This window comes from Callithrix jacchus, chromosome 8 (assembly GCF_049354715.1).
Source record: "Callithrix jacchus isolate 240 chromosome 8, calJac240_pri, whole genome shotgun sequence".
In the NCBI taxonomy this organism is placed as follows: domain Eukaryota; kingdom Metazoa; phylum Chordata; class Mammalia; order Primates; family Cebidae; genus Callithrix; species Callithrix jacchus.
In genome coordinates this window covers 46,282,861-46,292,938 of record NC_133509.1, presented here as the reverse complement: position 1 = coordinate 46,292,938, position 10,078 = coordinate 46,282,861, and the positions used below count along the sequence as shown (strand labels likewise).

The window sequence follows — 10,078 nt, the reverse complement described above, 5'->3', positions numbered from 1 at the left end:
GGCTCCAAATCCACAGAACAAAGCCTTGCCCATCTTTGCTCAGTGATGACACTGCCTGCACCGCTCTTGGGACCCCAACTGTAGCTTCAGTGGAGGCATGTACTCTCCTGCTCACATCCTGACCTACTGCAAAGCTAGCTCTAAAAATGCAGAAAATCCAGGCAGAACCAAAAATTTTCATCAAAGAGGGCTTTTTTCTTTTAAAGATACGTTTAGCTTTTAAAATGTGTATTGACAAAGAAAACTGTTCTGTAAACAATAGTAGAGCAGATATGGAGAAGATCAGGAAGTCACACGAATGCCCTGTTTGGGAAATGTGGCCTTGGGTGTCTGGGCTGAGCTGGGTAGAGGGCACCCCCTGCCGTGGGCCAGTCTCACCCCCAGGGCGGGCAGTGGAAGGACAAGGATGCCCCCTGCTGGGTGCACTCAAAGCATGCATGTCCTGGAAGTTGCTAGTGGGTCTGTCATTTGTGACTCATGGGACACCAATGTTGGAGAGTTTGACAGGTGGGAGCCTTGAACCACAGAATGTGGTAAGAACTTATATTCAACCAAGTGCTGCCTCCCACAAGGGACATGCCTGTGACCTGGAGCCCAGCACATGTCCCAAGTTCACTGGTTCACTTGGCGGTGCTGTGTGGGGGCCCCATGCACTAGTTTCCCAGTTTGCTGATCAGAGTTTAGTGGCAGAAGTTGAACTCAGACCTTCAGGTGCCACAGCTACCAGCCAAATGAGAGAATCAGACTAGATTGGTTTCTTATCTGATGCCATGACTGATGAAGCTGTGGGTTTCAGGAACCCTGTTGTGCATCTTGGCCAAGGGCTGGATCTCTTTCGGAAGGAAGATGGCTCTTCTGGTGTCTGCTTTCCAGTCTGGAAAAGGGAGTCATACTCACCACTCTAGGAACCCAGCCACTTACTAGCTGGTTTGTCTTGTGATACTTAACCATCCTGGGCCTCAACCTTCTCACCTGTAAAATGGGGATATTAATGCCTCATGGGGATGTTGCAAGGATTAAAGAATGTAATGAATGGTACTTAATACGGTACCTACACATGAGCTCAATAGCACTATGGTTATCATTATGAGTTATCATTGTTATTTATTTTATTATTATTATTTTATTATGTTATTTTATTATTACTTATTAGCAGACACTGGCAGGAAAAATGGCAGTTTTGTATTCCTTCTTCCTCAGTTCTTTCCACACATGTCTTCACTGACCTTCTCTTTGGATTTTTCTTCCAGCAGTTTGTGTGGATCAGGGCTGGACCCACCTTTGCAGGGAAGACTGAGTTAGGGTTGCTTCTGACTGTGAACTTAAAGCAAGCTGTCCCCAAGTGGCCTGAATTCATGGAGTGATGAGCACAGGAGCTCTGATCATGGGCTAGTGCCAGCCTCCCACTGGCTTCATGCCACCAGAGGCCCCACAGTCGATGAGGCACAGGTGAGAGTGCTGAGCTGCCCAGCTGTACATCCATCTATGGCCCCAGCTCCAGCCACTCTCTGCATATTGAGAGCTAAGCAGCAGTGGAGGCATGGGCAAGGCTGAGTAGCCAACACTGATCCCTTAGGGAGGAGAGAGGCAATCAAGGTTCCTATAGTCTCCCTGGAGGAAGACGTTACTTGTCCTTCCATTCCAAGCCCCTCTATAACCCCAGAAGGAACCGTCTGGGACTTAGAAGTAGGAAACAATCAGTCCGTGTATGTTTCCCCATGAAGTGCCATTTTGGATCAAATTTACCTGGAGGTGTAGTTGAATGAACTCCTCAAGAAATCCAGAGTTTAGTCCCCACTGGAGCAAAGGTTTGTTCTGTGATGTTAGCAAGTTACCTCAGCTCTTGAATCTGTCAAACTTTTTATCATTTCTAAGATTCCTTCCAGCTCTAAAAATCTCTCTCCTTCCACTCAGAAGGGTAATCTTGTCACCTTTCTCTCCTTTCATCTCCTGAGAGATGAAAAACCTAGAGATGAGAGCTGTAGGTGGCAAGAGAGGCTTAGGTCTCACCACACTATGAGATTCTTGGGCACAATGACTTCTCTGTCTCTGTCAATCTCTTTGTGAAATGGGCCAGTTTTAGTAAGTATGATAGAAATAAATGAGATGATGTCCTTCTCTGGGCAAGCACAGAGCATTGCATATAGGAAATGTCATCGGTATCAACCAATTGCTTCTATCCTTACTGCTGTCCTGGTCCAAGCTTTTTTTTTTTTTTTTTTTTTTTTTTTTCTCAAAAAATTAAGCCTTTATTTCCTTGTTTTGCAAATAAAGCTGGCTGAGTTGGTTGCTTATTGGTGATTAGTCAAAGACACCAAATCCCTTATCTTCATCTGGCTCCTCCGACTCTTCCTTGGCTTCAACCTTAGCTGAGGCTGCAGCAGCAGGAGCAGCCATGGTGGCAGCAGCCACAGGGGCAGCAGGCACAAAGGCAGATGGATCAGCCAAGAGGGCCCTGACCTTTCCAGCCAGTGGGAAGGTGTAGTCAGTCTCCACAGACAGAGCCAGGACCCGTTTGTACCCACTGGTGATAGAATGGGATACTGATGCAACAGGTGGGTAGCCAGTCTGCAGACAGACACGAGTATCATCACAAACACCCTCCAGGAAGTGAGAATGCAGTTTCCTCTGTGATGGCAAGCACTTCAGGGTTGTAGATGCTGCCATTGTCAGACACCTGCTGGATGAGCAGCCCAGAGGAGAGGGGAGAGATGTTGAGCATGTTCCACAGCGTGGCTTCGCTGGCTCCCACTTTGTCTCCAGTCTTGATCAACTGCATATCACTCAGGATTTCAGTGCAGCCCCTGGAGATTTTAGTCATGATTCCTAAAGCCTGGGCAAAGGGGGTCTTCTCAGGCCCCAGACCAGTGCTCTGGGCTGGCACAATGACTTCACATGGGGCAATGGCACCAGCACAAGCAGCAGCTGGCACCGTACTAGCCAGCAACATGTCCCTGATCTCAGTGAGGTCCTCCTTGGTGAACGCAAAGCCCACATTTCCCCGGATATGAGGCAGCAGTTGGGTTGTTTTCCAGGTGCCCTCGGATGGCTTTGCGCATGATGGTGTTCTTGCCCATCACCACCAGCTCCCTCGGAGAGACATGCAGATCTGCTGCTTCTGCTTGGAGCCCACATTGCAGCTCCCGTGATAAAACATTTCAGACAATCATCTAAAAGCTGGATGATCTTAAAGAATAGTTGGAGGGCCGGGCGCGGTGGCTCACGCCTGTAATCCCAGCACTTTGGGAGGCCGAAGCGGGTGGATCACGAGGTCAAGAGACTGAGACCATCCTGGTCAACAAGGTGAAACCCCGTCTCTACTAAAAATACAAAAAAGTAGCTGGGCACAGTGGCGCATGCCTGTAATCCCAGCTACTCAGGAGGCTGAGGCAGGAGAATTGCCTGAACCCAGGAGGTGGAGGTTGCGGTGAGCCGAGATCGCGCCATTGCACTCCAGCCTGGGTAACAAGAGCGAAACTCCGTCTCAAAAAAAAAAAGAGTAGTTGGACCTCTAGGTCGCCCTGTCTTCCCTGGGCATCATGGCGATGCATCAGGGATTGCCACACAGTGTTTAAATATGATGTCACTTTCATGAGGACACTGAGAGAGAGCTTTTTTTTTTTTTTTTTTTTTTTAAATACAAGATGAAATCTCACCCTGTTTCCCAGGCTGGTCTAGAACTCCTAGGCTCGAGCAATCCTCCCACCTCACCCTCTCCAGTAACTGGGATTACAGGCATGCACCAGAAAACTTGGCATCTGATCCACCTTTTTATCAGGACCTGGGCAGAGCCACAGAGGACAAGCCCCTCAAATTTGTGAATAGCCAGGAGCCAGTGAAGACAGGAATATGTTGGGAGACAGACTCAGGATCCAAAAACATCCTAACCTGCTGGAGCAATGGCCTAAACCTCACAAGGTGCAATGAACAGGGCTTCACCGAGAGATCTGGGCTTGGTGCCAAGGCACCGACTGTACAAGGACAGGGCGGAGAAGTGGCAGCTTAGCAGAAACGTGTGAATAAAACTGAGGGTTTTCACTGACAGCCAGCTCCATCTGAGTCAAATGACAGAGCTGCCAATAAAAATGGACAGACTCAGGCTGCTGAACTGAAGTCGGGTACTGAGCCCTGTGGTTCTCCATCTTGGTATCACACCAGAACCACCTGCAAAGCTCTGGTGACACTGCATATTTTTTGCTGTACCTGGACCCTCAGAATCATGATCTGGGATGAGTTGGGAGAGGGAAAGGAGGGTAAGGAGTTTGCATTTCTTTTATTTTTTTAGAGACGGATCTCACTCTGTTGCCCAGGCTGGTCTCAAGCTCCCGGGCTCAAGCAATCCCTGTGCCTTGGCCTCCCAAATGTTGGGATTATAGGCATGAGCCACTGCACCGAGCCAGGAGTTTGGATTTCTAAAGAGTTTGCCCCCTAATTCCAAGATGCATCCAGGGCTTTTGAACCAAGGAACACTCAGTGCCATTCTTATTCTCAGCATGACCACACCCAAAATACCTGAGGAATTCAGTTTCCGTTGCTTTGTTGCAGGAACAGTCATAAATGGAAGGATATTTGGTAGAAAGCAGCCAGGATGCAGGATGCAGGCAACACTCTGCGGGGAACCACTTTATAGAAGACACAGGTGGCCAGGAGGCCCGCCTTCACATTAATGAGACTTGTTCTCTGGGATCCCAAAGGTTAGAATCTAGGCCAGGTGCAGTGACTGATGCCTGTAATCCCAGCACTTTGGGAGGCTGAGGTGGGCAGATCACTTGAGGCCAGGAGCTCAAGACCCGCCTGGCCAACATGGTGAAACCCTGTCTCTACTAAAAGTACAAAAAATTAGCCAGGTGCATTGGCACATGCCTGTGATCCCAGCTACTCAGGAGGCTGAGGCAGGAGAATCGCTTGAACCCAGGAAGTGGAGGTTGCAGTGAGCCAAGATGGTGCCACTGAACTCTCGCCTGGGCGACAGAGTGAGACTCTGTGTCAAAAAAAAATTTTTTTTTAAGTTAGAATTTTAGGGGACTGTCTTAGGTCAGGGTTCTCAGGAAACATGCCAAGATAGGGATTTGCTTGAAGGAATTTTATTGGCGGTGCTTTCAGAGATAACATCTTTGAAGAAGAATCAGAAACAAGCCAGAGGAAGAAACTGATGAACAATGCAGTCACAACACAGAACGCTTCCACAGGAAGCCCTGGGGTTGGGTTGACCTTTAGAGTTAGCCCCAACTTGGATAAGAGGGCTGTATCTTTGAATTCCACATTGACTTGACAGACAACCCCAGGAAAGGGTGCGAAGTCCAGCAAGACAGCTGCCCTTCAGGCAGCTGAAGGAAATGCCAAGGGAGAGACTCATGTGTGAGCCATGGGCAGCCAGCACTTCTGGCAACTTCAGGGATAAGCTCTTTGGTCCTAAAGGCAGTATCTGGGGGGTGCACCACAGCAACCGAGACCATACCCCCACGCATAGCCCAGACCCACCTGCTTTATATGGTAAGTTCACTACCTGGAAGTAGCTTCTCCAGGATTCTGGTGATCTTTCTCTGGGAAACTTACAAGAATGAAATGGAGGACTACAGCCCCCACTACTGCAACTAGTCTTGGTGGCACAACTAATATTCATCATTCCCCTCCTCTGTCACTCATTCTAGATTCCTTTTACCTTCAGCTTGCACTTCTGCTGGTCTAGGTGGCTTGCCTGTTAGGGTAACCAATCACCAATCACCGTGGCCTTCAGACCATGCCCCTGATGTGCCCAGCTTCCACCAAAATTGGGCATACCAACAGACACCCCAGAAAATCCCCTAGGTGCCAAACATATTCTTTCCTGAGCCCCTTATGTAACAGCAGCCCTGTCTCTTCCAAAGGATCGGGGTCAACTGCCCTTTCCAGAAAATGACTCCTCTTCTTTCCTGCTGGTTTCTTGGCACAAAGAGTCTGACTGACAGAAAGCGGCCATATCTAGAGTACTTGGAATTCTTGTTCTGTCCCTGATGGAAGTGCTCCCACTCTGGGAACCAGATTCTCTAAACTGGGAGAGCTTGGAACTGCAGGAACTGGAACCACAAATTCCCCCAGAAAGGTCACTGGGAGGGATGGTAAGTGGAGTCATTCCTACTTCTACCCCTAGTTTCCTGAACCTCTATTCTACAGGTTGGGACATAGCACCATACAGGATAGTTATTGATTAGAATATACACCTCATCCTGGAGCACGGTGTCTTGTCATCTCTAACATGGTATTTCAACTGCACCTCTAAAGGCTGTTCTATTGCTCCATCAGCTCTATTCAGCTTCTGGGTGGTGAAGTATGTAATAGGCCGAAAAGAGCCCATTATCGTGTGCCCATTCTGTCCTTAAAGTGGGACTCTTGGTCTTCTGCAATGGTACGTGAGATCCCGTATCAGTGAACCAAACACTCTTTTAGCCCCCAGAGAGTGGCCTTTGAGCAGAAAAGACAAATCCATATCCAGAAAATATGCCAATTCAGGTCAAGATGAGTCCCTGACCCTTCTGGAGTGGAACAAGTCCAAGGTAGCCCGCTTGGTACCGAGTGGCTGGTATCAGTTGCTGGCAGGTTGGACTTTTAGCAGCAACCATAGCTAGATCAGCCTTGGTGAGTGGGAACCCATTCTATTGAGCCACCCGTGCCACCACACGTGACACATGTCACCTCCATCTGTGCCACCATGGCCACTTTATTCATGTGCCCATTGTGCCAGCGTGGGGTGATCAGTGACAGAGGCTAGGTAACATCAATTCCATATTCTTCTGTCTACTTGATTATGCAGTCTCCCCTGTGGCAGGTGCTCTCTGATGAGTATTAGCATGCAATATAAAGATATTCAATAGTGAGATCCCATCTCTATAAAAAATTTTTTTTTCTAATTAGCCTGGTGAGGTGGTGTGTGCCTGTAGTCCCAGATAGTCCAGGGGCTGAGGTGGGAGATCACTTGAGCCCTGGAGGTCAAGGCTGCAGTGAGCCGTGATTGCACCACTGCACTCCAGCCTGGGCAACAGAGCAAGACCTTGTCTCAAAAAATAAAAATAAAAAATAAAGATCTTCACACTTGGTGCTCACTCCCATAGATATATCCACATGTCTCTTCCCAAGAGCTTCTTGTTCCCAATCTTCCAGTATTTCTCTTTCTAGCCCTCTAACCAACCAGTCAAGCTATTTGCCTACAGCTCATGAGCCTGTAGACAGTTTTACCTCAGGCCACTCTACCAGGGGCCATGCTGATAATTCAGTTCCCAGACAGGTATCAATGTCAAAGCAGACACTGCATCCAGCAGACCTTAAAGCATCTGAATATTCTACTCTCCCCAGTGCACAGTTACCCAAGTAAACCACATAGGTCCCTTTGGGAAAGTAGTGGGGAAATCATTACTGTATTGCTATAGTATTGCAGAAATCTTTCTCCTGGGAACCTGAACTGAAAATTAAATCAGGTCTGGAAACCAAACAAGATATTGTGACTTTTTATTGGAGCAGCTGCCATCACCTCCTCATCGTTCATCTTTGATTTCTTTTTATTTTATAGCTCAGCAATTCTTAGTGTGTGGTCTCCAGACCCCTTGGGGTCCCTGAGATCACTTCAGGGGTTTCACAAGGTCAAAAATGTTTTCATAATAAAACTAGCATGTTATTTACCTTTTAACTGTGTTGACATTTGCACTGATGGTGCTAACGCAATGATGGGTAGAACTTCTGGCATCTTAACCAATGAAGGCAGTGCCACCAAACTGAACTAGCAGTTCATTGCAGAAAGAAAGAGAGAGGAAAGAAAATTTTTAAAAAGAAGAGGAAAAAGTCATTTTACATCAGAATATTTTAAACAAAACAATAACAATTGTTAAGCTGTATGAAGTTATGACCTTTAAATACATGCCTTTTTAATAGTCCATGTGATTCAATGGTAAGTACTCTACTGCACGTGCAAAGATAATGGTTCTCTTGGGGAAAGCACTTGTGCGATTGGGTTGTGAGCTCAACTAGCTGATTTTTTTCTTAGAACACCAACCAGTTCTACTTGAAAGAATGACTGAAAAACCATGGCTATGCAGACTTGGCTATGTGGCAGATGTGTTCTCACATTTGAACCAAGTGAGCCTGTCACTTTGAGAAAAAATAACTGATAGGGTTTGTTACCAATGATAAAATTTGAGTTTTCAAGTAGAACCTAGAATTTTAGAAAACATGTGTGCACTGGTATGAGCTTCCTAGATTCCTAATCCTTAAACTTTTTATATTACCAAATATGATTTTTTTCTATTGTATAGTGAAATGTATCAATATTGCAAAGATATGTTTAATTCTGTGAACCAATGTTTTCCAAATGATCAAAGCGGGATATTATATAATCACGTATGAGTAAAAGTGCCATTCAAAGGGCAAGGGAGATCAACAGACTTTAATGTAATTGAGTACAAAAAAGTTCACCGATATAGTTTCATGGTCTACATTTCAACTACCATTTAAGAAAATACTACTTGTTGGGTTTTGATGTAATAGCAAAGAAAAACAGCCACAATTATCTGAAAAGGCTGTTAAAATGCTCCTCTCTTTTCCAACTACATGTCTATGTGAGGCTGGATTTTCTTCATATATTTTAACCATAACAACAAATTGCCAGCAGATTAAATGTAGATGCAGATATGAGATTCTAGGCATATTGGCTCATGTCTGTAATCCCAGCATTTTGGGAGCCTAACGCAGGTGGATTGCTTGAGCTCAGGAGTTTGAGACCAGCCTGGGCAAAACAGCAAAACCCTATCTCTACAAAAAACATATATATATATATATATATATATATATATATATATATATATATATATATTCAAAAATTAGCCAGGCATGATTCTGTGTACCTGAAGTCCCAGCTACTTGGGGGACTGAGGTGGGAGAATTGCTTGAACCTAGGAAATGGAGGTTGCAGTGAACTGAGATCATACCACTTACAACTCTAGCCTGGTGACAAAGTGAGACCCTTCCCCTCTGCCTCTCCAAAAAAAAAAAAAAAAGAAGTGGCTATGAGGATCCAGTTGTCTGCTACTGTATAAAGCCACATTGCAGAGTTTTGCAAATTTACAAAGCAAAGCCACTCTTTTCACTATTTTTGTCATAAAAATATATTATCTGCACAGACGTGGTGGCTCACACCTGTAATCTCAGCATTTTGGGAGCCTGAGGTGGGCAGATCACATGGTCAGGGGTTCGAGACCAGCCTGGCCAATATGGTGAAATCCCATCCCTACTAAAAATACAAAAATTAGCTGGACATGGTGGTAGGCCCCTGTAATCCCAGCTACCTGGGAGGCTGAGGCAGGAGAATTTCTTCAACCCAGGAGGTGAACGTTGCAATGAGCCAAGATTGTACCACTGCACTCCAGCCTGGGCAGCAGAGTGAGACTCTGTCTTGGAAAAAATAAAATAAAATAAAAATTATCTGTGTTAACATGTAATGGGGCTTATTATTCTTTAGATGAATTAATAAATATTTTGCAAAACTCTCGGTCTTATTTCTAATATGTCAAATTAAAATAGTTATAATCCACATAAGCAAAATCCCTTTAGATACCTCTCTTTCTCTCTCTCTAATATACATAATTAATTATAATATAATATAATATATATTATATATCCATTAATATATATATAATGGATATATGAGAGAAATATACATATATATATTTTGTATATGTGTATATGTATATACTGCAGGCTGGAATGCAGTAGCATGATCATGGCTTACTGCAGTCTCAAACTCCTGAGGTCAGGTGAGCCTCCTGCTTCAGCCTCTCAAGTAACTGGGACTACAGGCATGTGCCACCCTGCCTAGCTAATTTTCAACTTTTTTTTTTGTAGAGATGAGGTCTCACTATTTTGCCCAGACTGATCTTGAACTCCTGGGCTCAAGAAATCCTTCTGCCTCAGCGTTCCAAGTAGCTGGGATTACAGGTACGAGACACCATATCAGGCTTAGAGACCTCAGTTTTTAAGAATATAAAGGGATCCTGAAACTAAAACATTTGAGAATCACTGGTATAGATAGAGCAGTACTGTTACTGGCTGCCTA

The 10,078-nt window shown here is 45.4% G+C and overlaps 1 pseudogene; it reads right to left on the bottom strand.

The window, feature by feature from the left end:
• Nucleotides 1-2,122: 2,122 nt before the first annotated feature.
• On the bottom strand, nucleotides 2,123-6,599 carry LOC100386565 (putative ribosomal protein uL10-like pseudogene; annotated as a pseudogene).
• Between the last annotated feature and the right edge of the window lie 3,479 nt (nucleotides 6,600-10,078).